At 37.7% G+C, this 5558-nt stretch overlaps 1 long non-coding RNA gene across 2 annotated transcripts; it reads left to right on the top strand.

Moving 5' to 3' along the window:
* Positions 1–1190: 1190 nt before the first annotated feature.
* LOC143898072 (uncharacterized) lies at positions 1191–5276 on the top strand. Of its 2 annotated transcripts, none has more exons than XR_013257090.1 (3): positions 1191–1567; positions 2029–2915; positions 3016–5276. It is a non-coding gene; the product is annotated as an uncharacterized LOC143898072 (long non-coding RNA). The 2 variants fall into 2 exon arrangements; XR_013257091.1 differs by having other exon boundaries at positions 2029–3514; positions 3832–5276.
* The last annotated feature ends 282 nt before the right edge of the window (positions 5277–5558 follow it).

The raw sequence follows: 5558 nt of genomic DNA, 5'->3' as shown, positions 1-5558 counted from the left end.
CCAAGAACACGCTGGAATTTCGTCCTCGTCGATCGATCGAATCTGCATGTTTTTCTACCTCGAGGAAAGCGATATTGCTCCTCGCGCGATCATTGACGTGACTACGTGAGTTTAAATAGACTTTGCTAATTGTATTTTAGTTGCTCAAATCTTATGATTGAGTCTACGTCATTCTACATAGTTTCATAAAACATATTTGTCTGCTCAAATCTTCGCGAGATTGTTAATTAAATAAATAACAATAATAAATAACAATCTATCACGCTAAATGCGCTTTCTTGTATAATTGCCATTACCAGAAAATTTTAATAATTGATTATTAGAGAGAGAAAAGAGAGAGAAAAAAGAATGATACATTCTCTCTACAGATATTTAATGAGAACTCTTATTATACAGATATTTAGCAATAAAATTGACAAAGAAAGATTAAATAATATATTTTTATCAAAATACTAATTAATTTTGAAAAGTTTTATGTGAGAGAAATAAATTATTAAGTTTCTTTTAAGTTATTAAGATATTTTTGGTCAATTTGATGATAATTTCATTGCAGATTTGTATTTTAATTAATTAAATCCTTTATCTCTATATAGCAACACTAAAACTATTTATAGTCCCGTAACTTAAATAACATTAACGTTGTCACATTAATTGCCAGATATTGATTATATTATAAAATTAATTACTATATTGCCTAATTAGAATTCCCTGATGCAAGCAATACCGTGAAAGACACAATAATCTTTTCAAATTCTAACGTGTATGTTTTTGAGATAATAAAATATTCATTTAACAAGTGAAGAAAACTCGGTCTAACAATTTCTCAATTTTCATAATTTTAATTAGCAAGTAAATTAATTAATTAATTAGTCTAATTATCAAGATTAATTGCTTCAAGTACCAAGCCATACCTTTCGAATAGCGCATAGGTATGGCCAAAAATGTGTATCCTGCCATCCCTCTGGGAGGATATAGGGAGAGATACAGGGAACTCCAGACGTATGTATCGCACGCGTACAGCTACATTCACGTGTATCCGCCACACACATGCATCGCCGTGTATAATCCTCCCACCCGTTCTTTCATTCCCCTCATTCGCTCCCACTTTCGTCCTTCGTGGGTGCGGCTTCGGCCATTTTGGTACCACCTACCCCTCACGCGCAGGTCCTCCACCCTTCTGGTGGGGTTCTACACGTACACATATGCGCGTGTGCACACACAAGCATACACGCGCCGTCGCGCGGAAAGGTGCTCGAAGTCACAGCAGGAGAAGGTAAAGGCGAGGGAGCCGGGGGACTGCGGAGGAGGGTTGGCACGACGAAGGGGTGCCCGAGCTTATTCCGGAATCTAACGTGCACCGAAAGGAAGACGGTGAAAGAAGAGGTGTCGTTTCGAGGAACGTCGGGACTGGGGAAGCGACTTAATTTCTACCAACCCCCTTTCCGTTTCGCCTCCTCGTGCGCTCCCTCCGCCGTGCAGCGGAGAGTTCACTCGTTACACGCCTTGAACCACGGTGTAACTTTTCTCGTTGGAACGTCGGTGCCGATTTTTCGAAGACTCCTCGAAGGCAAGTTTTTGCTCGATATAATCCTTATCGCGAGAGTCTCCGGCAGGAGACCTTCGAACTTTTTCGCCGCGACACGATCCGGAGGGAAGATAACGCGCAGCCCGCTTTAATGGAACCTTTTATAAACATTCAGCCGTATTCTCGCCGTGCTGATGACGTCAAATGACTATATTTTCTATTAGTTTCTGCAATATCTTAATTTAGATTAGTTCATATTTAAGTATGACAGCTATTTCTGTGTTAAACGGAATAAATGTAATAAAAATAGTACCCTGTGTGGTGCTCAAGTTGATATAGAAAGAAAAACAGATTCAGAATGCTTTTAATACTTCAGTTATTCTGGTTTAAAAGATTTTCATTAACAACAATCTTTTTTCGTTATTTATTTTTATATTTAATATTCACTAAAATATGATAATTATATGTGTAAGTGTGTATAACAAAATAATTATTATTATTAGATATATTCATATATGTCAATTTGGCGATCAAATAAATGAATGCAAGTACGGTATCCAGTCAGAGGAATGGTTATATAGAACGAGGACTAAACATACGCAACGTTCTTGATCACAGATGGCGGCACTCGTATACTATTCGCTTTATGCAGTTCGTAATTAATTCATTGTAAAATGTTGTACTCACATTATACAAATTAATAAATTTTCGTCAATTTATATTTTCCTGATTGATTTAAGTATGAGTATCAAAAGACAATATCTTTGCAATTTATTTTGCTTGGTTCTCGTTATCTTACATTATTTTCATTAACAGTTTTATTTAAATCCTATCAACCGAAATTAAATTTTTCTCTAATTAGCCATAGTTCCTTAATTCTTAACCACTACAAATTTAATTCTGATTCCAAATAATTTATACACGAACATTTTATATACATATCAATATAGAAAATACGCAACTCTTTTACAATTTATTCTTTTTTGCAATATACTATATATAATCCTTTCTTTCTTGTTGCTTGAAAGATATTTTATCAGTATAATTATATATATTAATTAATCAAAAACCAATCAAATGTATAACTAAGACTCAATTACGCGCGTAAGTTTGATTATATTTAATAATTAAAAAAGAATACTACCACGCGACAAACCGATTAAAACATGAAATATATGTTAATTATTATGTTGATTAATACGTACGCAACTTGATTAACGGTAGATTTTATTTTATTTCTGTCTTGCAAAAATCAAATAAGTTCCTCGTGTGAAACTTAAAAAATTTCCTACGTATAATTTGATATAAATCCACTTCCATGCCCTCCGCTCGGCGCAAAACACGTTTCCGTGTGAGAGAGTAGATGGGCTACAGCAAGGGACGAGGAGGCGTAAGTGCTTCTTGTCGGAAAAATTATATGATAGCCAGGAACGCGCGCGCGAGCTTTCTCCCCCTCCACCCCTGACTCTGTTCTGCTCTTTTCCCTCCAGCTGCGGATTAGAAAATATGATTAGCTTCGTGCCAGGAGTTTATTCGGGGTTAACGACAAAGCCGGGAAACGGAAAAAGAGATGGTAGTCGTTCGTACCCTTCGGATTTTATGGATGACCGCATGGTTCCCTTACGTGTCTCAACGACGATACTTTCCGTGAAACGGTCTTTATGTTGCTGCGTCTAATTCACGCAACGTATCCAACAATTGCACACTTCAGCTACATGCTTTTATCGTTATGGCACGCATTTTGTTAATGTCTTACATTCATTTCATTTTTTAGATTTGATTAAAGTTAATCTGCGTTGATAGAGATGGATATTAGTTGGCGAAATAACTTTATTGAAGTAATAATAAGTCACGGATACTATAGAAATAAAAAGATGTTAAAAAACAAAACTACATATTTATATATTCTCTCTGCAGGAGAAGAGGTTGTATAAGATAGAACGTCACAATCGAGTATAAGAGGCTAACAGAATTATGCTGAGAAATAACGTAAGCGACGCACGTCTCGCCTACGTTTTGCTGCTTCTCCCGTCTTCTTCATTCCTCCCACAAAATCTCCCTTTTTTTTCCCACCAGCCCTTATAAAAGATAATCTTCTACCTGTCTCGCAATGATTAACTATACAAAACTGCACTTGCAGAAGTACAATTCAAGTAGATATTAATATCAAATGTAATTTCGCACGTAGACAGAATGCCTAACTTTTCAAGCTACATAAACCCTGCTCTTTTATTAATTGCCCGCTCTTGTAATTTGTTACAGCTACTATTGTAATCAAATAAGTTTCAACGTCATGTATGTTTCAGATATCACGTATGGTTCATGTTATGGTTGTGACAATCGATATAGAGCTCACGAATATTTGATTTATGTTAAACATTATTTTTGAATGTATGAACACAAATTTGAAATCCGCATCGATTACTTCCCTAGTCGTGTATTCGCGGAATAGTAAGCACATTCAATACTCGATCGAGGAAAGAGACAAGTAAGCGCAAGGAAAAACGGCAAGCTATTTTGTGCGAAAGATGCCCGCCACGAGAGCATGGCACGGGGTTACGCGACGGGGTTGGCGGCGATGAGTATTTCCCAGAGGAGGAACTCGACTCGACTCATCAGACGACCCTAGCTTTAACACCCGGGCTGCATAATAAAGCTGTGCCAATTTTTATCGGTCTGCCATTGTGCCGCACGGGAATCGGCGGATCCTCGTCGTTTCCACCCCCGATTTTCCCGCCGGTATTCCCGTCGCGACGTCGCGCGACAGCTCGATGAAAACTTTCGAAACGCCACGAACCGTAGACGTGCGTGGAAAAAAGTATCGGTTTTACTGCCAAACTGCAACCAGTTTGTCGGAATCGCTGAATCAACGGGATCCTGCGCGTAATCGACACGAGAAATAGTATTGAAGTGGCGAGGTCGAGTACCGTACGCGATACCTCATATGTTTCAAGTTTTAATTTAAATAAGCCTACAAATAACGTGTTTGTCTTGTTCCCGTTCTACCTCTCAATATTTTCTGTTTGAATAAAATTTGTTATTAAGAACAAATGTAATTTGTCAACTTTCTTAAGGACCGTCTAAAAATCGCGCAAGCTGTCGAGTTTCCCCACAGAAACGAGAAACGGCTAAACGCGAAATATCGACGTTACGTCACATTTTCTCGGTATAATACTTTCAACGTGCCGGCGTACCGATGAAATTAGATTCCGGAGACGCGAGTAGCAAGCGATGCATCGGGGCGGGGAGGCGGAGTGATCGATGAAAAAAAAGGGCGATCAGTTTCAACCCTATCCACGAGGTATGTTTGCGACCCCAACGGATGAGAAACGATCCCCCTGTCCCCACCGAATTTATATCGAGATCGAATTATTGATCCTTGCCGGCGCGACCGATTGCTTCGACCCCACGTGTCAATTTTACGGTTTTAACAAACTGCAAACTCCAAAATGTATCGCCTCTATTTCCTTCGAGCTGAAGCGGAGTCGGCGTTGCTGGCATGCTGCCAGAACTATTTCAAAAGCGGCACATCAAAGACATATTTATAAATACAACGTTAAAAATATACGAACTAATGTAAGTATTTTATTGTGCGACATATATCTTATTATCTTATTCCGTGATGAAAAGTCTTATTTTCGTAAAATTGATTCTCATTATGCTGTACGTCTATAACTATAATATCTATATATAGCAATATATTAGTAATAAGTATTTTATATAACTTATGGAAATATCTTAAATAAACGAATCAACTCTATCGAAAAATTTGTTAAACTTTTATATAAAAATAAAACCCAAAGATTCCACCGCTAAGATATTTTTCCATATATTTCAAATCGATATGTATATAGAAAAATACAAATCTTAAATTGCTGGATACGTATTGTTCATATAGTTTCTACAGTTTGCTTCGTCAGCGAGTCGGGAAAGGCTTAGTTCGCGATTTATCGCAAGTGGTCAAGAGACACGGCAACCAAATAATTAATCTAGCTCCGAGCGAATCGTGAAATCCGGCTAACCAGATGTCCGA

This window comes from Temnothorax americanus, unplaced genomic scaffold, assembly GCF_048541705.1.
Source record: "Temnothorax americanus isolate GAGA-0224 unplaced genomic scaffold, ASM4854170v1 Scaffold22, whole genome shotgun sequence".
Classification (NCBI taxonomy): Eukaryota; Metazoa; Arthropoda; class Insecta; order Hymenoptera; family Formicidae; genus Temnothorax; species Temnothorax americanus.
The sequence above is the reverse complement of the archived record's forward strand: the minus strand, read 5'-3'. Positions and strand labels throughout refer to the sequence as shown.